Here is a 25,000-nt window from a genome sequence, read left to right as displayed (position 1 = left end):
ATAGTACAGTATCTGTAGCACCTCGTATATCGCTACAAGGAATAAAGAGGGCGCTACCCGCCTTCATCAGATACACACTGGAAACGGAATAGGAGAGATGCCTTAAGAGCGGCTCTCTTTTCATTCTCGTTTCAGATTTTTGTCACTGTAACCCCTCGAAGCGTTGATACTGTTCGGGGTGAAGATAGCTATGCGACGTGTCAAGAATACGTCCTCTGATATTATGCAATATCCCTGTGAGATTATTTAGGGATATTTGCTCCAGGAGTTAGAATTCTGGATACCTTAATTTAAGGTAAAATTCTCTGGGAATATCACTGTAGTCAAATATACCCTAGGAAGCTACCTTTTAGGAACTTCCATTAGGACGACATGGCCTGAGCCCAAATATATATATATATATATATATATATATATATATATATATATATATATATATAATATATATATATATATATAAATAAAATATATATATATATATATATAATGTATATATATATATATATATATATATATATATATATATATATATATATATATATTTATACAGTATATATATCACTATCTGAGTGGAAATACCATACGTGGTGAAAGGGTTTGTGTATCGCCATGACCAGCAAAGCTGTACTAGTCATGGCCTCAGACATATCCTTAGACATGTTTGTGGTTTGTCCATTTTCATCCCCACACTGGCTACTGCGAATTGGGGATTGTGGGAAAATTTTGACTGACTGCTCACAGCAAACCAACCTAGTATGAGTGGCCCTGAGTAGTACAGCTTTGCTGATTATGAAGATACACAAACCCTTTCACTACGTTCAGGTATCCTCACTCAGAAAGGGATGCATATATATTATATATAGCATTATCATGGATTTTTTTTTAAGTAATAGATCTCAAAAAGTTGTTGTTGATGTTTACTATAGTGAGTATATTAATGTGATATCTGATGTTCCACAGGATAGTATTCTTGGCCCATTACTTTTCATACTATATACACATGACATGTGGTTTGGCCTAGAAAACAAGTTTGTTACATATGCAGATGATGCTACTCTCTTTGCATCAATTCCATCCCCTGAATGTAGATCTGGGGTTGGTGAATCCCTTGATAGAGATTTAGCTAAAATTAGTGCATGGTGCAAATTATGGGGTATGAAGTTGAATCCCAACAAAACTCAAAGGCCCTGAATGTAGGTCTGGGGTTGGTGAATCCCTTGATAGAGATTTAGCTGAAATTAGTACATGGTGCAAATTATGGGGTATGAAGTTGAATCCTAACAAAACTCAAAGTATGATTGTAAGTTGGTCAAGGACAGTGGCTCCTCAACATCCGGATCTCAGTATTGATAATGTTTCTTTAACTTTGTATGACTCTTTTAAGATTTTAGGTATGATTCTCAACAGCAAATCTACTTTTGAGAAACACATTTGGTCTATGTCTTCTTCAATTGCATAAAAAATTGGCTTATTGGGAAAGTCTTACAAGATTTTCGGTGATCAATCTATTCTGAAGAAGTGTTTTAATTCTTTCATTCTACCTTATTTTGAGTATTGTTCTCCTGTCTAGTCTTCAGCTGCTGATTCTCATCTTAATTTGTTGGACAGAAACTTACGATCTATTAAATTTCATATTCCTGATCTAGATATTAGTCTTTGGCACCGTCGTTCAATTAGTTCATTATGCATGTTGCATAAGATTTTTCATAATTCTGACCATCCTTTACATTCAGATCTCCCTGGACAATTCTATCCTGTTCGTAATACTAGGCAGTCAGTTAATTCTAATAGCCAGGCCTTCTCCATCATAAGGCTCAATACTACACAGTATTCTAGAAGTTTTATTCCAGCTGTGACCAAGTTGTGGAATGATCTTCCTAATCGGGTAGTTGAATCAGTAGAACTTCAAAAGTTCAAAGTTACAGCAAATGTTTTTATGTTGAACAGGCTGACATAAGTCTTTTTATAGTTTATATATGACATATTTGTTTTGACGTTATTACTGTTTGTAGAACGATTTATTGTTAATTTGTTCTCATCATTTATTTATTTGCTTATTTCCTTTCCTCACTGGGCGGGCTATTTTTCCCTGATGGAGTCTTTGGGCTTATAGCATCTTACTTTTCCACCCAGGGTTGTAGCTTGGCTAGTAATAATGTATATATATATATATATATATATATATATATATATATATATATATATTTATATATATATATATATATATATATATATATATATATATATATATATATATATATATATATATATGTACACAGAAACTCAGAAACACACACACACACACACACACACACACACATATATATATATATATATATATATATATATGTATATATATATATATATATATATATATATATATATATATATATATATATATATATATATATGTATATATATATATATGTGTGTGTGTGTGAGTATGTATATACATTAACCTACACATTTACAGTATATATATATATATATATATATATATATATATATATATATATATATATATATATATATATATATATATCAACTCAGCTGTTACTAGTCCAATGATGGAAAAAGACTTCAGACATGACCTGCCACTTATGTCTATTTATGGTCTTTTTATGCCTGTTTATATTAGCTTGTCAACCCATCATCTTCTCTTCCTTCCCCTGCTTCGTTTGCAATCTCTAGCGACCCCTTATGTTATTCCTGATGTTCATCTATTATCTGTCATTCTCATTACATGTTTTGCCCATCTTCATTTGTTTTTCTTACATGTTGTTAGAATATCATCTATTTTAATTTGCTCTCGTATGTTCTAAGGCTTTGTTAAGGCTCCAAGTTTCTGATGCATAAGTTTGTACGGGTAGGACCATCTGATAAAATACTTTTCGTTTTAGGAAAAGTGGCATTTTAATTTTCATAATCTCATTTTGTTAATGAAAGGTCTCCATCCTATGCTTATCCTTCGGTCTCCTGTCTTGCGGAAACATTTACTGTCTGCCTTGAGTACTTTATGTATATTCATTAACACTCTCTAGAGTTGTCTCTAGCCCGTATCTGTTATTATTATTATTATTATTATTATTATTATTATTATTATTGTTGTCATGAATTGCTAAGCTACAACCCTAGTTGGAAAAGCAGGATGATATAAGCCTAGGGGCTCCAACAGGGAAAATAGCTCAGTGAGAAAAGGAAAAAAGGAAAAATAAAATATTTTAAGAAGAGTAACATCAAAATAAATATCGCCTATATAACTATATGAATTCCTTTCTAATGAACCTCGTTTTAATTTTACTCATATCTATTTTCAGTCCTATTTATATCTGCTTTCTCTATTCAAATCTTTTATCATCTTTTGTAATTGCTCCCACGATTTGGCAAATAGAACTATGTTCAGGTATTCCCCATTGAAATGTTTAAAATCTTCTATGCGTGCAGTGAATAATTTAGGAGAGATAGGGTCTCCTTATCTAACTCCTTTCTTATTCAGAATTTTCTCACTTTCTTTAGGTAGTTTTAGGATTGCTATACTTCCTATATAGATATCTTCAAGGGTTTTAACATAAGATTCGTCTTTTCCTTGTCTTTGAAGTGCTTTTATTCTTACTGAAGTTTTGTCAATATCAAAAGCTTTCTCATAGTCTATAAATGTCATAAATAGTGTTTTGTCGTATTCTGTTGATTTTTCCATTAACTGGTTAATTACATGCATATGGTAATTTGTTGAATACCCGCTTCTAAAGCGGTAGTTTTTCAGGTTATTTGTAATAAGAGTGTAATGTAGTTTCGTAATAAGAATGTTCATCGAGATATTATAAAGTTCATTTCAGTTGAACAACAACGAAAAGATAAACGGACGACCAATTGCTATAACGGGATTCATTCGAGCATCCAGAGAACTGTGTGCTAAGGATTAATTCTTCACGTAGAATTGAAGTTACTTACTACGGTAAATTTGGAATCCAGTCATTCATGCCGTTGTTTTCTTATTTTGGAATACATAAACTCTGAATACAGTATAATAGGATACCAAATTTGTTGTAGACCACACAGCATACTGTAACAACTTTGATGTATCCTAATGAAAAGCTAAATACCCTTCTTTACACACTAATTTACTTTTCATTCATCTCGGTCTGATAATTTTGCTTTACTGTATATTAACTAATTCTTAGATGGGGTTCTTTAATAGCGATAAACAAAACTTCAGTTTGTTTTTTCTTTTGAGATCTGTGATAGGACTCGGGAGTCTGGTGACCTACATTTGTAGACCTGTGTGCCCATGGAGGGAATTGCACAGTTGAGAATTACTTCCTAGTATGGACACCATACTGCAGCCGATAATTATATGTTTGTATAAGTCATTTTAATTTTGTATGTCTTTTGCTGATTATTTCAACTGAGACTGGGGTTATTTTTTACCTTCTTTTTCGTTAATGAAGTTAGGGATTTACGAACAAGAAGCGAGAAGTTACCCCCTAAAAGATCTAAAAGATTTACTGGCAACGCTGTAGAAGAAGCGTTCTGTTTAATGTTGCTTTAGACTACTTTACCAAGAATATTTACATACAGAATTTTATCGAATAACTTATTCACAGGGAAGCAGAATGTCATAATTTGAAAGCTTTCTTCAAAATAGATTAAAAGAAATTTAATTTAGGCAAGAAAATATTTGTGAAACAAATAAGAAGTAAATTAATAAATGGCAACTGCAAGACATGAGAAAACGTCGGTGGGTTACGGGACCTCAAAGTGTACACAGCATTTAGAATAGAGGTTACAACGGCTGACACCGACCAGTTTCTTCTTAGCATCCAAAGAAGTGTGTGGAGCGGTACTCTCGTGATCAGTTATGACTTTGGCTATCTAGTTTTCAGTACTTAATGTTAGCATGCCATAACAAGACAAACCTTTAAACTGCATTGGTGCCTAATTCTTGCTTACTTCTACCTGTTGATTGTAAGCAGGAAGTTTTATTAATTATAACTGTGTAAGATGACTACTATTGGACGAATTTGGAGGCAGTACGTACCGGCTAGGTAAGTACGATTAATTAATACAGTTATTTTTGTCATGTGTCGAGACTGCATTCAAAAAACAAAACATAAAAGTATTTTTCTGTAGTATTTCCCGGCTCATCCCTCCTAATGAAAATGAAGTTAGGTTTTGATTATAAAAGGAAGATCTGTTTTATTCATTTATAGTTCTTGTTTACATGATTGGGAGGGAACATATCTATTAAGGAAATGTAATGCTGTTATTGATATATATATATATATATATATATATATATATATATATATATCTATATACATATATATATATATATATATATATATATATATATATATATATATATATAAAATCTATCTATCTATTTAACTATATATATATATATATATATATATATATATATATATATATATATATATATATATATATATATATATATACAGCATATATATGTACACACACACACACACATATATATATATATATATATATATATATATATATATATATATATATATATATATGTATATTATATGTATAACATATATATATATATATATATATATGTATATATATACTATATATATATATACATACACACACACACACACACACACACATATATATATATATATATATATATATATATATATATATATATATATATATATATATACATACATAATTGCATACGTTTATGTGTTGAACTATCTGGTTTTTGTGTGACATAAATAACTAAATGAGATTAAATTTTATTTTAGTTTGAGATCATCATCATCATCTCCTACACCCATTGACGCAAAGGGCCTCGGTTAGCTTTCGCCAGTCGTCTTTATCTTGAGCTTTTAATTCAATACTTCTCCATTCATCATTTACTTCGCGCTTCATAGTCCTCATCCATGTAGGTTTGGGTCTTCCAACTCTTCTAGTCCCCTGTGGAGCCCAGCTGATCGTTTGGTGAACTAATCTACGTTGGGGAGTGCGAAGAGCATGCCCAAACCATCTCAATCTACCCCTCATCACGATCTCATCCATATATGGCACTCGAGTAATCTCTCTTATAGTTTCATTTCTAATCCTGTCCTGCCATTGAACTCCCAATATCCTTGTCAGGGCTTTGTTCTTAAATCTGCTAAAACTCTTGAAGACTGTTTCATTGTCATACCGTGACTCAAGTCCATAGAGTAACACCGATCTCACTAAATTGATATATAGTCTGATTTTTATATGTAATTTTATGCGATTTGATTTCCAAATTTTACTTAACCTAGCCATAGTCTGATTGTTTTTTTTTTTTCAATCTTTCACTAAACTCTAATTCTAAACACCCTGTATTGAAGATCATAGTTCCTAAATACTTAAATGATTCTACCTCATTAATCCTTTCTCCTTCCAATGATATTTCATCTTCCATTGCATACTCCGTTCTCATCATCTGTCTTACTTCTATTTATCTTCAGCCCAATCTCGTGTGATATTTCATGCATTCTGATAAGCCAGCATTGCAAAACCTGTGGTGTTCTGCTAATAAGGACATCCTCATCAGCATACCCTATGTCTGCTAAATTCCTATCACCAATCCTATCCTTCTCCACCATCTCCAATTGTTCTACTCATTACAAAATCCATGAGGAGGATAAACAACATAGGTGGCAACACTTTCCCTTGTACTACTCCTCTGTTCACTGGAAATTCATTTGACAAGGCTCCATTAACATTAACTTTGCACTTGCTATGCTCATGAACAGACTTAATCAAATTTACGTATTTATGATGAATTCCATAATAACGCAGGACTCTCGGTTTATGCTATCAAAGGCTTTTTCATAGTCCGCAAAGGCCATCAAAAGTTGATTTTTATACTGTACGCATTGCTGTACATCTCAAAATGAAAATTTGGTCAGTACAACTTCTACCTTTTCTAAATCCTGTTTGTTCATCTCTCAGCTTTTCATCATTCTTTCTCTCCAGTCTCTTTAGAATAAGCAGACTATATATTTTCATAACAATTGACGTAAGTGTTATGCCTCTGTAATTATTGCAATCAGTCAGGTCTCCCTTTTTTGCCATTTTCACCAACACTCCTAACTCCCATTCATCAGGTTTTGCCTCTTAATGCCACATTCTGCTATATAATCTTGTAAGTAGTCTGGGAGTCACTTCATTATCGGCTAGTATCATCTCGGCAGTTATTCCATCGTATCCAGGGGCTTTCCATCTCTTTAGTTTTTTGAGGATAGCTTCGACTTCAAACACACTGAATTCATTCATGGGAACATCAAGGTCTTCATCTGCATCAGGTATATCAGTCAATTTATTGTTTGAGATAAATGAAGAAATCGAGTATTGTAATCTATACATTATACTTTATAAAAAGTAGGTATTAGATGAAATGTGCTCATTAAACTAGACTACCCTTAAAAGATGATTGAAAGTTTTGAAAACTGCACCGTGCGTGAATGAAGCTATTCCGAACAGATTGTTTATTGATCATGATTAGATATACGAGCAAAATGCATATTGCATTGTTAAACACATAGACACATTATGTGCACACACGCACACACACACACATATATATATATATATATATATATATATATATATATATATATATTTATATATATATATATATATATTATATATATATATATATATATATATATATATGACCCGTATAAATTGCAAGTGTAAAGAAAGAAAATAAAAAATCCCCGCATTTGTTAAATAGAGTCTAGTAGTACAAAACCTTACTCAGAAGGGAGACAAGCAATTACGCACACACACACACACACACACACACACACACACACACACACACACACACACACACTTTTGCCAAGTGTTGTTGATTATTGTTATATCACTTTAAATTCAAAGCGAATTCAAAGTGAAAATGATCTCGTAGAGGAAGCCAAAGCCAGCATTGTTATCGTGAGTTGTAGCTCTTCCTGTTTTTTCCCAACTAAGACGAAAACAAGAAAGATTAATTGATTTATTGCGATTTCTCTGACGTCGTGACAAATGAAACAATACATGAATGACCGGCCAAACCGAACGAGATAAATGGTCCAAATATTAAATGTTTGCATTAGATCACAAGGCATCCTCTTTCATTAAACCTCTTCTGTACATACTATCTTCCACCTTATCACGCCATCTAAGTCTCTGCTTCCCTCTCGATATTGCCCCACCCTAACAGGTTCCTCTCAAGCTCTCCTCACTCCCTCCCCTCCATACATGCTCAAGACGTGCCCATACCATCTCAGTCATGACACTCCTATCACCTGTGTAATATTTACTACGCCTGCCATTCTTCTTATTTCATCATTTTTCAATCTTTCAAGTTAGGATATTCCCATCTCAGCATTCTCATCTCTGATCTCTCAAGTTTGGCTTTTCCTTTTCGTCTTGAGAGGATGTTTCTTATTCATACTTTAGCACTGGTTTTGTTAATATGCTATATATCTTGACTTTTACCTTGATTGGCATTTTCTTATCACATACCTCTCCTGCTACCCCCCTTTACTTCACCCAATTAGCTTATCTACAGTGCCAAAGCATAAGATTAAATATAACTCAAGTTTTGTTTAATAATTACCGAAGACAAAACATTTGATTTGTTTAAGAGGTCAATATTTCTGGGGAAAACAGGTCTCTTAAGGATTGGGAAAACTTTTTTTTTCAATTATAACCTCTATTCAGTTTAAAAAAGAAAGACGAAATGCGTTTCTTAAAAGAGTTTACAGTTTGGAATTATACCTAGAGCTTTAAATGAATTACATTTACTTAGAAAAACGTTGCAACTGAACATATCTGGGTGATGGGGATCCTATGTTGTAAGACTACTTAACAATGTTTATTTTTCATATTTGTTCAGACCTAATTTCATCACCCTCGTACCAGGCATGAATTTTAGGTAGATCTCTGTTGAGAGAGAGAGACCAATCGTAGGACTGCACTCATGTTATGGCCATCACCATAAACAAAAATATTGTTTTCAAGACCAAACCACAATCAGGCATATTTGATATGAAAAGACAAAGGCCAATGACACTACCTTCAGGATTTCTATAATTACATTCTGTACTTATTACAGTGTCCATCAACATTTACTCTTTTAACATAGCTAAAATTCAATAAGAATTCTAAAATCTAAACCACTCCCATTTGTCTGAATTTGATGAATGACCTCATGATTATCACGGTCAAGAGCAGCACCCAAGTAAAATCACTCAATCGAGCTTCGTAACCACAATTTACAGACTTCTGGGGAACACGGGAAATGGGAAGAGGTCCTTCACCACCTAGACGGTCATTGCGCAGTTCAGACTGCAAGTTTAGGAAAATTTCAGAATACGCATTTAGAAATTTTTCCAAGAAGCACTCAAAAATTTTAGAACCTACCAGAAATACAGGTATTGGACGTTACTTACTTCACTTCTTTTAAGAGCTGCTTTCATTATCTTAAGACACAGAGAAATCATACACACTATAGGACCTACGAGATCTGATTGTAGTATATATTCTTAGGTATTTAGAATTAGAACGTTTCTTTATGATAGATTGATCACCAAAATTATTAATAGACTTTCTCAATATGCCATTTTTTTAGCAATTGAAGAAGAAAAAGATCGAATGTTTCTCGAAACTAAATTTACAATCCAGAATCACTTATATTTCCAAAGGTCTGCATTTAGGGGATGGAATTGATGTAACGAAAGCAGCATCATTTACAGATGCAACATGCTGAGTTACTAGATCCAAAACATATCATGTGTATATATGAAAATTAAAAGGCTGAGAACAATAATCCGAAAACACCAGATATTACCTATTTAGATGTTTATCCAAAAGACGTTCAATTACTTTAGATAATATGAAAATTACAGAAATCGGATGATAATCAGCAGGGCTCTATCTACAACAAACGAATTTACTTAATGTAGTAATATTACCAATTCTCCAAAAAGGGCAAAAAGAAGTACTTGTGAAAAATAACAGATAGCCTAGGCACTAAGAAATCAGGCACCTTTATAAAAGAATATACCATCAATGTCCAGCAAAAGTGTTTTTAATTTCACCGAACTGAAAAACTAAAATAGTTAGTTTAGTTATAGGAAAACAGGAATAAGGACGATTAAGTTTCTCATTACTCTGCTTTCTGTCAAACACATCAGCCAAAAGGGTTACCTTTTCCTTTGGACAGTGAGTGACAGAGACATCTGGTTTAAGCAAAGGAGGAACTGTTAAGTCTCCATCAAAGATGGCATATTTAAGGGCAGCCCACTATTTATGTTTCTGGGTTGTACCAGAAAGGCGTAGTCTGGGGTGCACTGGACTTATAATTTGTTTTATCCACAGACAATAAGAAAAAATAAGAAGGTCTCGCTATATTTCAAAACAAACTTAGCAAAAATAACGTAAACAATAAACTATATGTTCACGTCTACAAAGAAAATACGATTGCAACCCACAGACTACTTGTGGAAATACAAAATGATTAGATGGGGTATCAATATTTGAGATTTAATGTATCCATAATAAAGATCAATTTCAATATTAACAAGTAGACATACATTACATCGCAATATTTCACAAGCTTCCGGCTGACCAATGGCCTTATTAGATAAGGCCAGCTGGTGAGACTTTTAGATGTTTTCTTCATATCGCGTGCCCATGATTTAGTGACATTGATAGTAGAATTATGGATGATCTGGAAGGATTATGTAGGGGAAACATACCAATTTCCAAAAGTCACAGAGGACCGTTAACGTAAAAGAGAGAAACTGTGTAATAGTCATAAGCTGTTGGGGTTTCTATCTCAGAATTAATGAGAAAGGTAAATTGGAATATAAAAGCAATACTGTAAAATTGCAAAAGGTATTCGAGGAAATCCTTATTAACTCCATACCATCTGTAACTATAAACAAATCCTTTAATGTTCGGATATGATAAATGTTAACCCTGTGGTCATAGAAACCAACATCGCAGATTCAGGATAAAAGTCGGTAATCCAAACTTATTCCCTGGATCTATGTACTACTCCCCCCCCCCTCCTCCTCCCTGTGAACAATACAAGGGCAGCATGAGAATAGAAAACCAGATTGATCAAGTAGTCAGAAAATGACGCTGGAAATCTCTAGAAAAATATTGTCTCTGCTAAATTTGATTCCGTTTCATTCCCCTCTAGCAATGATGAAAGTAGTGCTGCTAAAGCTGAATGGTTTTATGTGTTTCTAAATAAATATTAAGACTCGATACAGAAAAATGATTTTACTCTCATTCTTTCAAAACAGGATTCTTCTTATTCTTCCTCTCCAATCATTATTTTTATTATTATTATTATTATTATTATTATTATTATTATTATTATTATTATTATTATTATTATTATGCCTTTGATGCTGTAATGCATGCTCACTACTGACAATTTTCGTTTTTATTATTCACTCCATGTGTTCTTCATTGTTCTGAACATTTATAACCCTTCCCCATAATGTGTCCCACCTTCCACTTCACTTGGCATTCTGAACCTTTTAACTCTTCCACCCGACCGCATACCCTATGTTTTCCCCCTATTTCCTTATTAACACCGTTAACCATCTCTCTCTCTCTCTCTCTCTCTCTCTCTCTCTCTCTCTCTCTCTCTCTCTCTCTCTCTCTCTATCGACATTCATATATCACATAAAAGGAGGAATTAGAGTTCCATTGACATAATATAAAATAGTTTATATCTTGTATGTGAAAATATGTTGCATATTAGTATAAGTGCCTCTTGTGTTTCTACCTGTTCTTATTGAAACGACCTAACTTGAATGTTGAATCAATTTTGTATCTCTACCTCGATATGCTGTATGTTTGCTGTGTACAGAAATTCATGAATTATCTTGGGAACCGCATTAAACTAAGAAGAAAACACCAATACATTCTCCGTATGTCGTGCTTGCACTAAATGCTGCCGTGAAATGTATTGTGAACCAGTTAAATAGACACTCAGAGGACGCATACCTTATGGCTTATGCAACATCCAGCTCCTCTGAACAAATTACATTATTTTTTATCGACCAGAAAACGGTTAGTCGTTGGTATCCAAACCAAATAATAGACATGGAATGTTTATGATTTAACTTACAATGTATTGTGCATTACGTCTTACTAACGTTATACATGTTTAATGACGACTGCAAGATCCACAAACGCAAACGGAAACGCATACATTAAGTTATGTAAGGGTGTGATTATGGAAATGATTACCAAGATCTCTGGTAATGATTCATAGGGTTTAGGTTTCTCGAGGCTGCAATCCACTCTCAAAAGGTATTTTTTTTACCCTAAAGCCAGATTTATCTTTCTTCTTGAAATAATTAGGCCTACTAGTTTCATCATTTACGAGCTGTTTTTACGCAGAGTCCAGGTCCCACCTTTGACTTCAAGAAGAATCTTGCAGACCATAAATCACGATTGTTCGTGATAGAATTATCATAAAATGGCCAATAAGCTGTAATGGTGGAGATCGGTTGATTATGATCTCAAGTATAAATCCTGAACTTGACGGGATTAAATTCAGCAGAGTCTGAATCAACTCTTCTCTCTATTTACAGCTGAGTGGTTTAAACAGTCTAAAGTTTATCCTCTTTTCTATCGGTCATAGGTTCGAGCCCTCGGCTGCGTAGAAATAATTTTCCTGGGGGGGGGGGGAGATCCCATGGTAGAGCAGGGAAATAGATATTAAAGGGTATTTGTGGCTTATTTGAAAAATTATAAATCACGAGTGTTAGTGATGAAATTATCACACATACAGACCCATATATATATATATATATATATATATATATATATGTACGTATGTATGTATGTATGCATGTATGTATACACAGTATATGTGTATATATATATATATATATATATATATATATATATATATATATATATATATATATATATATATGTGTGTGTGTGTGTGTGTGTGTATGTGTGATAATTTTATCACTAACATTCGTGTTTTATAATTTTTCAAATAAGCCACAAATACCCTTTAATATCTATTTCCCTGCTCTACCATGGGATCTCCTACCCATTAGAAAATATTTCTACCCAGCCAAGGACTCGAACCTACATATTCAGTAGAAAAGAGAAAATATTTTATATTTACGAGAAAGGGAAAAATGTACACGAAAATTGAATTCTTAACCAGTAAAAACCAGTGTACACGAATAAGAAAAACTTTATTATATAAGGAAAAACTGTTTACCAGAAAACAAAAACTCTTATCAGAAAATTAAATAAAGATTTACCAGAGTATTGAAGACCATACAACAAAGTAAACCAAGACTTTTCGAAAAAGAAAAACTATACGCAGGTTAGTTACTTTTTAAGGAGAGCTTTCCAATTCAAATAGCGTAAACGTTGGTAAACAGGCCATAGTCTAAGTACACCTGGGGCTCTCAGAAAAGAAAACTCATAAAAAGTAGCCAACAATAGTACAACCACTGACTATATTACACGAATGAAAGAACTATTACGCAAAGCAGAAGCAAGAACAGCAGCTTTTACCTTACTATCGAAAAACCAGAAATCATATAGAAGACAACCGCTTCATATTGGATGTGAAGCCTTGGGAAAGAAGCGCAGATGAAAGCAATGGACGAAAGGTCCGGGTAACTAACTGACTACAGTATACAAGTACAATATTCATAAGACCTGACTCGAGCTCACTTCCTACAGACCTTGACTGTAACCACATAATGTTAATGCTATTTGTGATGCGTTCACAATCCATGCAACAAGCCCAAATATATGTATATATATGTATTGCCACAGGGAATACAAAGTTATTCCATCATATGTTAGGCTACTCGTGCTCCTTTGGATTAAAAAGAGAATGTCAGTCTACCTTCTACACTTTCCTTTTCTAGCAAATAATTGCTATTTTTATAGTAAATAGTTTTTATGGTAAATATGATTCCTTTTCTAGGTAATAGTTTTTGACTTGTATATAGTTTTAATTTTCTCACCAATGGTTTTCATTTTTTTTTTCGAATGAATAATGATCTTTCTGTAGTAAATAGTTTTTATTTTCTAATAGATAATTATTCCAATACCATTTTATGTCAGGACCTATTTATTAGCTTAGATTTTCTTTATGTTGACCTTCAGGTAAAGCCATCTTTAGTTGTTTACGTGATATTGATTCATTCGTCCTTTTAAGGTACAATTGTTACTTTCTCTGCTATTCATTCGTGTGGCTCATTCATAGTCCTAGGTCATTCATTAATAATCTTTTTTCCTGATGCTCTTTTGCCTCTCGTGATTGATTTATAACATATTTTATTTGTTGATTTTCATTGCTGACACGTTCTTTATACGTCCTTTTCCGATTTTTTTTTCCTAGATCAAAAGGAAGTTTTTATTTCGCATTTTTATCGTAAGTTATCTTCAAGATGAGAAAATTCAGACAAGTCAGCTATTGAAAATGGTAGATTTTTCATGTTGTGCTCTCCTATGCCTGAAACCTGTTTGAGTAGTTAACAATTACATTACAATCTGTAATAAAACGTTTTGTCTTTGAATTGCAATGCCAAAATACTTTACTTGTTGATGATATACCAGTTTAAAAGCAGTGCTACACTTTATGTTGTCCACTCTCAATCATCACCTACACTTGAGGGCTGATGTAAGTCTCATGTAATATGGCATTTCCGTTTCATAATGAAGCTAATGTAAGATTTTTTACTTATTGCTAAACTAGAGACTTTTATATGAATAAGGAAATGCCAAAGTCACAGGTTAACATTAAATAGGATGATTCATTTAATATCATCCTATACACCAATTCTTATAAAGGTGTTCGCATATGAATGTAGATCATGTCTGAATAAGGAGTTGTTATGCATATCTTGTAATGAGGATTTCTCTTCATTACAATTAATAGAGTTTTGTTTTCCGTTTAAGGGGCTGTTGCTAAATCATTCTCTTTTCTTTAAGCAAGAAGTTTTGCTTCGTCCCTAAGTATTGTTTTGCATCCTTTTAAATAGCGGTTGAACAATACACTTCATCGTCAAGAGTAATTACAAAAGAAAAAAAAAAAATAATGGGGAAATTGTACATTAAATCTTTACTCTGTATTTTCGAAAACATAATACGACCTTATTAGAATAAAAAGATTTTTATGCTCTCGTCACCTTTTATGCTTTGATAAATCCCTTCAATTTGGAATATTAAGTAGCCTTTAGAATTAGATGAAGAGGAAATAGCTAAAATTACTGTTACAAAGTAATTCTTTGTAACAGTATTATTTATGATACTAAACTTATGGTTGATTGAGAAATATAATAATATTGTAGGTTGTGTACCCGAAGTGGTTCCCGCGAAAAAAAAAAAAAAAAAAAAAAAAACTGGAAATATCCTTCGAGAATCGATGATGTGAAAAATCGTTAATCTCTTGTATTTATGAAAGCGAATTATTAACTTTCATAGTGATGAATCTCAGTGTAAAAGATACTGGAGAAGAAGTACCGAGAAGTCGCCTTGCAAAGAGCAATATTCTCAATATGTGAGCGCCCATCTAATGAATGGGTGTGAACATGCTAGCTGTTGGGTGGCGGGCGTGATGCAGCGAAACTTCAGCCAGCCAGGTAGTGAGAGAAAGAGAGACTGCTCCCGTTGTCCACGCCCCTTTTCACACCTTTGACAGTTGTTGACCCAGTGGCCCACTTTAATTTTTAGCACGACCGAATTGGGAAGAGACGACTAATATTAGCTATGACCGTCTTCCTAGCTTTTCTTAAATGGTTGGACTTTAGGTGTTTGTTCACTGATCTGGAAATTCAAAATGAGCAAGCACTGACATGAAGTTTTCCTTCCGAACTGTATACTCAACTTGCGACTGAGTCTTTAAAATGGCGCTTGAGAAGCTGTTCATTGCGCAGTGCTTCTTGATTGGTAACCTGTTGACCAAGTTACTTCCGTACTGCCAGGAAGTTATTTTTTATATATTTTGAATTATCTTGTCATTTTCCTTTCATCATGGGATAGAATAAGGTGCAATTCTAGCATTCAATAATAACCCCACATATAAGGAATCAAGAGTTTTATCAGTTCTTAAGTAGTCGCTTGATGGTTTGAGAATACCTCTTTCATATATACAATGTTCTTGCATTTAGATATCAAATATTCGATAGATTTCGTGAACGACAAGCTCTAAATGAAATAGGAAATGCAATATTTAAACTTACTCTGATTAAATTTAAGGATTATTACACCATACTGCATAGTCATGACGTGATTAAAAACAATGCAATGTTGTGTCCAATAGAAATAAATTCCTACTTGACGTTGGGATCAAACCCTAGTCTCTTCAAATGAAAGCCAAAGTAGCTTCCATTCATACCAACAGAGGGTCTAAAGATGTCAAAACCCAAGTCCTAACCATATTTAAACATCCACTGTCTTATATGCCAACAAGTTTTATATTGATGCATTATGGGTAATTCAAATTAAATCCTATCAATTGGGTGAGCTGGTGGATAGGGATGTTAGGTAAAATTGGTTGGTATGTAAGACAGAGGTCTCTCACCCAGTAAATCCTTAAATGCAATTAGCATATACTTTGGGTTCCGACTTCTTTTAGTGCCTATACTGGATTGATTGATAGGAACCTTGCCTTTCATTTGAAGAAGTGTAATGCACTTGCAGCCAGCAACGTACATATAGATAAAGAAGGATGCCCTATCAAAGTTTTCTTCGATACTACAATCGTTATTAAACTCTGCGTAAAAATTTACTAATGTAACAAGATTTTACCTGGTTTCAGCATGCTGCGATTCAGTTTTGCATCGAGGGCAGACCCACTCAAGCACCCAATCTAGCTACATCCCTGCTGCGATCCCAGATGACACCTTCCCAGAAATTTCCAACAGGCTTTGCCAGCATAGAGTATGATGCCCTCAAATCATTCCTCCTGGAGCAGTACTCACTGTAGTTAGCCGTCTGTGTAGCCAAGATTTTCCAGCTCTCTCAACAACCATTGGGGGATCAAAAGGTATTGATGGCTTTCCGGGAAATGATCAGTATTGCTTGCCTTTAGGCTGCTGCAGACGAATTTCTCCTAATGAAGTGAACCTACTTAGTACAACGCCTATTGGAACGGGTGCGAGCTACCCTCCCAGATGTAGACACCTTGCCCATTTCAGACTTGATGACCAGAGTTGATGCTTTCGTGAACAACCAATTCTCAACCATCTAGAACACCATCTACAACTCCACTCCTGATGAAGGAACCAATCATACAACACTGATTGATACAAGGTGAATGTAGTAGGACATTAACGCTCAACTCGTGACAAACCTGGGGAGCAACAAAGCCACTCGCCACCTACCTATACTTTTCTATACCTGCGCAACAGCCAACGCCTTCAACAGCTACTGGGTGATTCCTATCAGTTGTGGAACTACCACTTGATTCGAGGCTGCTGCTGCTGCTAAGAAATGTGTTACCAGATGTCAATGGTAAAAAAATGTATAAGTAGGCCATCACATGTGTCGATGGCCTCCCCATTACCTAATCTCTTGTTTTTGCATGATTCAGAATCTAATGTGCACCTCTTGGTAGATATTGGTGCCTGTCGTTCTCTCCTGCCCCGTTTCCTCTCAACCCATCTCGACCCATCATTCCAAGACTTTTGATATTTGCCTGGTGGCTGCCAGTGGATATGCTATCCCCACCCATGGTTACGAGATGCTGACATTACACTGCCTCTCATCGGTGCGGATTTTGTAGTCCATTTCCACCTCCTGGTCGATGTTGCACATTGACGCTTAGTCAACGCTAGCTCTTATTCGTCTACACCTTGATTACCTGCTCCATCCGGCCTTGCTCTCCATATCAGCACACCCACGGACGCCTACACCTACCTCCTCACTTTACATCCTGACATCTTTCGGCCATAAATATGCTGGATGCCTATGGTTCCCGCCAAGCATCGTATCTATCACAATGTCAAGATAACGAGGCTCCCATTGTTAGCAAGATTCAGATGTTTTTATAGACAATTTAGCAACTGCTAAATGCACATTTATTGAAAAGGAAGAAATAGTGCTTTGTCCAAAGGCCTTAAGTCCATGGTCGTCGCCCCTGCTGATCGTCGGGAAAAAGGATGGATCCCTACACTCTTCAAGGGTTTACAGGCATCTTAACATAGACGCATATCCAGTTCACTATCCCCTCCCACACGTTTCCCGCCAAGCACGGTATCTACACAGTATCAAGATGATGAGGCTCCCATTGTTCGCAAGATTCAGAATTTTGGTACCAGACCATTTAGCAGCTGATAAATGCACAATTATTGAAAAGGAAGAAATAGTGTTTTGTTCCAAGCCCTGAAGCCTATGGTCATCGCCCCTACTTATTGTTGTGAAAAAGGATGGATACCTACACACTTGGATGGTTTACAGGCATCTTAACATAGACACATATCCAGTTTACTATCTCCTCTCCAACTTCACTGAGGTCACCACCTACATTTACTGCACTAAGTATTCCCAACCCTGGACCTCCTAAAGGGGTATTATCAGGTGCCCATGAAATCAGAAGACATCCCTAAGACTGCTATCACCACTCTTTTTGGCACATATAACTCCAATTAATCCTGCTTTAGCCTTCATAATGAAGGAGCCACATTTTAACAACCATGGATGGCATCTTAGGAGGCCTCCCCTTTTGTGTATGTTACATAAATGACAATAGTATTCCTCCACTCCAAAGAGAACCACTTACATCACCTACGCTTCATCATCGACCACCACTAGCAAAATGGCCTTGGGATCAGGTACGGCATATATACCTTTGATCCCAGGGAAGTGTCATTCTTGGGTCATCTCATCACTTCAGAGGGTGTTCACCCCCTCCCTGAAAAGTTATCAGGAGTACAGAAATTCCCCTTGACCTCTACTGTCAAAGCATTACAGGAGTTCTTGGGTATGGTGAACTACTATCATCAGCTCTTGCCAGCCACTGCAGCCACTCTCGACCCCCCTCTATGACTCCTTGAAGACAAGCCAAAAAACTTGAAGTGGGGCCCCCTTCAGGAGGCAGCCTTCTTCAATGCAAAGAAAACCCAATCAACTCTTATGGCTAATACCTTTCCTAGGCTAATTGCACCCCTCCTACTCTTCGCTGATGCAAGTGATGTCGCTGCCGGGGCGGTACTCGAACAAATGATCACCAGATTGCCCTGCTCAATGGCCTTCTTCAGTAGAAAACTTACCATGGCAGAATCCAGCTACACTATCTTTGACTGCAAACTAATGGTGGTGTATTTGGCTGCCTGTCACTTCAGCTACTTCTTAGAGGGCACATCTTTTGTTATTTACACGGACCACATGTCCCTTGCGGATGTCTCTCAAGAGTCCAATGCCTGGTCCGCCCATCATCGCCAACATCTCTTTACCATTTCTGATTACCACTGTACCATACAACACATCCCTGATTAACTGGATAGTGTTGACGACGCTCTTTAAAGAAATATGTTGGCCGCCATACACCTGAGATTGGATTAAAAGGGTTTGCCAGAAGCCCAAGGAAAGAACTTGTTATTACCAAACCTGCAGGACACCCTGCTTCTCCACTGAGAAGACATCACCCTCGATTACTCCAACACCACCCTCTGTAATGTCAGTACTGGTAGGCCATAGCTGTGAATACCTGACTCCATGAGCCAACAGGTATTTCAATTGATCCATGGCCTCTCATACCCCTTGTGATGATCTACTGCAAATCTACTGAAGTTGAAGTTCATGTGGGATGGCATTACTAAAAATGACAAGGATTAGGGTAGTGTTTAAATATAATTGTACTTTTAAAAAAAGTTGATTAAGAAAAATTCTGGTAATGATAATATAGTATATAGTCTTCCTTGTTCAGATTGTAACTTGTTCTGTGTCGGCCAAACATCCAAAGGTATTTCAGTCAGAATAGAACAGCATAAGGTGGCTGTCTTTAGGGGTTCTTTTAATAATACCTAGCCCTCCCACTAGTTAGGATTTAGTCATAGAATTGGCAGGTGAGAGACGAGTAATATAACCCAGGTAAATGCCTATACCCAAAGGAATAGTGTTGAATCCTTTTTATCTCGTGTATCAAATGTCAAAATTTGAATCTAAGCCCTGGTCTGTTTCCGTAAATCTGGTATTATTCTTTTATCTAAAATCTGACTTTTCTGGAATTATCAAGAAACTAACAGCTGTGGGATCCCCTTCTCCTGTATAAATGCGATGTCTTTGTATATGTTTTCTTATTGTCGAGTCTGTTGATGTCCCTAATGGACAAAAATACTAACTTCAATCAAGTCTTTTAATTGTTCCTTTCGTGGCTATAATATATATATATATGTATATCTATATCTATATATATATATATATATATATATATATATATATATATATATATATATATATATATATATAGGTAACATTATTGTTTTATCTGATCCCAATCGATAGTTTCGGGAATTGGTTCTGGCCTAATGCTCAGGTCTTCATCTATAGGTGTAAATGTTTACCTTTACAGTCACTGGCTGAGAAACCGAAAGGTTGTACACTTCCGGTGGTTCCAATATCACAGAAAATGGCATATAGTGAAAGAAAAAGAGGAAAAGAATTTATTTACACACACACACACACACACACATATATATATATATATACATATATATATGTATATATATATATATATATATGTGTGTGTGTATGTATGTATGTATGTATGTATGTATGTATGTATATACAGTATATACTGTATATTTTATTCAAAATTTTATATAAGAAATTGATTCTTTTATGGGAATTATGGATTGATGAAAGATTGATGAAAAGCTGGGAGATGAACAAACAAAATTTAGAAAAGGTAGAAGTTGCACTGACCAAATTTTCATTTTGAGACATGTTGTATAGCAATGCATAGAATATAGAAATCCACTTTTGATGACATTTATGGGCTATGAAAAAGCCTTTGAAAGTGTACACTGGCCAATTTTATGGAGAGTCCGGCGTTATTATGGAATTCCTCCAAGATATGTAAATTTGATTAAGTCTGTTCGTGAGTATAGCAAGTGCAAAGTTAATGTTAATTGAGTCTTATCAAATGAATTCCCAGTGAACAGCGAAGTACTCCAAGGTAATGTTTTGTCACCAATGTCGTTTATCCTACTCATGGATTTTGTAATGCGTAGAACAGTCGGAGATTGTGGTGAAAGATTGGATTGGATTGGTGATAGGAATTTAGCAGACCTAGAGCATGCTGATAAGGATGTCCTTATTAGCAGAACACCACAGGATTTGCAATGCTGGCTTATCAGAATGCATGAAATATCACACGAGATTGGGCTGAAGATAAATAGAAGTAAGACAGATGATGAGAACGGAGTATGCAATGGAAGATGAAATATCATTGGAAGGCGAAAGAATTAATGAGGTAGAATCATTTAAGTCTTTCGGAACTATGATCTCCGTATTTAATACAGTGTCTTTAGAATTAGAGTTTAGTGAATGATTTGAAAAGGCAAATCAGACAATGGCTAGGTTAAGTAAAATTTGGGAATCAAATCGCCTGAAATTACATATAAAAATCAGACTATATATCATTTTAGTGACATCAATGTTATTCTATGGACATGAGTAATGGTATGACAATGAAACAATCTCCAATAGATTTAGTAGATTTGAGAACAAAGCCATCAGAAGAATATTGGGAGTTGAATGACAGGACAGGATTAGAAATGTCACTATAAGAGAGATTACTCGAGTGCCATATGTGGATGAGATCATGATGAGGGGTAGATGGAGATGGTTTGGGCATGCTCTTCGCTCTCCCCAAGAGTGATTTCTTCACCAAAAGTGCAGCTGGGCTCTACAAGGCACTAGAAGAGTTGGAAAACCCAGACCTACATGGCTGAGGACTATGAAGCGTGAAGTAGATGATGAATGGAGAAGTATTGAATTAAAAGCTGAAGATAGAGACGACTAGCGAAATCCAACCGAGGCCCTTTGCTTCAACAGGCGTAGGAGGAGAATGTGATGATGAATCATGGACAACCGTTTATCGTAAGAACCGTTGTTGTATACCAGTTATCTTTGGGAAAATGTTGCTTTCGACAACCCTCCCATTATATTCTCATTTAAGCCATTGTGCAAGACCAATGGAAAGATAGTGTTTTATCAGGGGCTTTCATACACTAGCATTTTGTTAGTTAATTGGAGTCTTGTATATAATTTGTTATTACAATTATATACATATATATGCATATATATATATATATATATATTTATATATATATATATATATATATATATATATATATATATATATATATATATGTGTGTGTGTGTGTGTGTGTGTGTTTGTGTATGCATGTATTATAAAATATTTCTCTTAGATCCATAACTCCAGAGGGAAAGTTATCCCATGCTCTATTTCTCATTTTCTTTTACCCTCCATAATCGAGTACTACCAGGTACATAATTCTTTTCGTAGGCCAATCACAAAAGAGGATCGTGAGAAGTTTCCATCCCGTGGGATCGAATTCTGGGTAAAGACTCTTGAAAAAATAACTGTATTCTCTTTTAAGAGGTGTCAAGTATGTTAGCTGTAAAAGAAAAAAATATTGCCTGACAACTGATATATTTTTCACTGCCACTCAGATATCATTATTGGAAAAATTATTTTCAAAATGTTCTACTTGATGTATCCAATAATTTTACAGCTATGATATAGAAAGTAAGAATGTTTATTCCTTTCTTCTCTTTCTATAAGGAAATATTGCCGTCATTGCCCCTCACGCAATATACTGTAGGCAACACGAAAATGATCTTTGCAGCGTTCCATCGTCCCATGGCTGCTGCACTCTCTTTATATCCTTCTGCTTCTGCCCGTCCCTGTTTCCTTTATTTCTTCTCGAGGTCCAAGTTCTTCTACAACTACTTTACTGTATAATGCAACGGCTGGGTTTCCCGCTAATGGCACTTGTGCTTTGGATGATTTCGCTGGGCCTAGCACTTATCTTTTAAAAAACCCAAATTCATCATTTCATTCATGAATGCTTCCTTCTCCATTGGATTGTTTCCTCTGCCAACGAAATTGGAATGAGGTTATGTGTGTGTGTTTGTGTGTGTGTGAACAGCTTCCTGACCACAATTTTAATTGTAGAGTAATGAAACTTGCTGGGATTAACTGTTATGTAAAAAGCTGGAAATGATAAAATTTTGGAAGGTCAAAGTCAAAGGTCAAAGTCACGGTCAAGCAAAATGTCCAATTCACGCTATCAGCCATAAGTTTGTACATCGTTGTCACAGATACTTCTAACTTGGATCATATTTGAGTGTATGAAAATCCACGCCAATTAATACATGTTAAGATCGAAGTTCAAGGTCGAGTCCAAGGTCAAAAATTGCAGGGATTTTAAACTTTTGTAAAGAGCTGGGAATGATTGAGTTTTGGAAGGTTAAAGGTCAAGGTCACGGACGAGCAAAACGTCCAAAATCAGTCCCAAAGGTCGAGAAATAAGCTGCCCTGGAGGAGGTCTGCGATCTACCGAGTGCGTCTCTAGTTTTCAATGTATTCTTCAATTATCATCGTGAATATTTACACGGTTTATCCACCCTTCTTATTTGCCGTAGATGTTTTGCGGTTGTTCGTCCGATATCGCTCGTTACTTAGTTTAGCGTTTTATATGACGAATGATTCCATCCAATGATTGATTGGAAAAATATTCTCTTTTTAAGATTTTTACGGTTTTGAATCTTTAGATGGAAAAACTTAGAATGGATCCTATCAACAGATATCTCACAAGATACCATTCCAATGAAAGATTTTTCTCCAAGCTAAGAAATTTTATTGAAACCTTTCTCTCTGTGTTTGTAGATTTTCCTGACAGTCTTTCATGTAGCCTACTGTAAAATGCACCACATATCTGGTGGCTTTTTGGGAAGTCTCTTGTGTATATTGACTTGTGGAAGAAATACAAACAATGTTTATTGTTAATAAAATTCAACTATTTTTTTTTTAAATTTAGTCATCTCAAAATTGCCTTTTTTCTTTGCATCATATCTTTTCATTTTCTTTGAAGTGTAGGATGTAGTAAGTTCATTTCCATAAGTTAATATAATTTGTTTTGTATTTAGCATAAATTAATTCGGTGTTTTGGGACCAATTAGTTATTATAACCAGTCTAAACTTTTGGAATAAAACTATAATAGAAATTGTTTTTCGGTATTTTGGTAGTTTTACGATTGGTGTAAAGATACTTATTCACAGTGGATGTTATTTTTAAGCCAGAACATGAAAAAATAGCCACTTCCCTCGTGTAAAAAAGGCACTCTGCTTTGGAAAGGGAATTATAAATTAGTAGGCGACTGTTTTGGGACTATATGTTTACTTCTGTGAAAAATAGGTAGACAAGTCCAATCTTCGTTCCGTAAGGATATGTGCTCATTAGAATGATGATAATGATATTGATTGAGATTGGCCACTCCATTCCCATGAACTAAATTTGAATCTAGTCGAGGTGTACTTGGACCACACTGAACCTTGTTTACAAAATCCATACGATACAATCTTGAAGGCCTTAGAATGTGAAAAGGTCACTGACAGTCAGCATTTCATCCTGTTTCTAATAACCGGCTATTCTCTGACAGAGTTCATTTACGTCACGAATTTAATTCTCACTCAATGGTGGTGACAGGTGGCGGGACTTGAACTTTTCATTTCTCACAATCTTCCCATTTCCTTTTGACATTTTGTATTTGCATTCGAATTATTTCTTATGCTTATCAAGTATCGGTGAAGAGTATGTTTGTAATATGCTCTTGCATTTATTAGCTATAGGAAAAAAAAAAACTATAGATGTGTGTGGGACTGTCTAGACCAGTGCCTGTGAAAGGTTTTGGTATAGTTACCCCCGTTAGTGATGTGATAGATTACCATTAT

This window comes from Palaemon carinicauda, chromosome 4 (assembly GCF_036898095.1).
Source record: "Palaemon carinicauda isolate YSFRI2023 chromosome 4, ASM3689809v2, whole genome shotgun sequence".
NCBI lineage: Eukaryota > Metazoa > Arthropoda > Malacostraca > Decapoda > Palaemonidae > Palaemon > Palaemon carinicauda.
Note: the sequence above shows the minus strand (reverse complement) of the source record.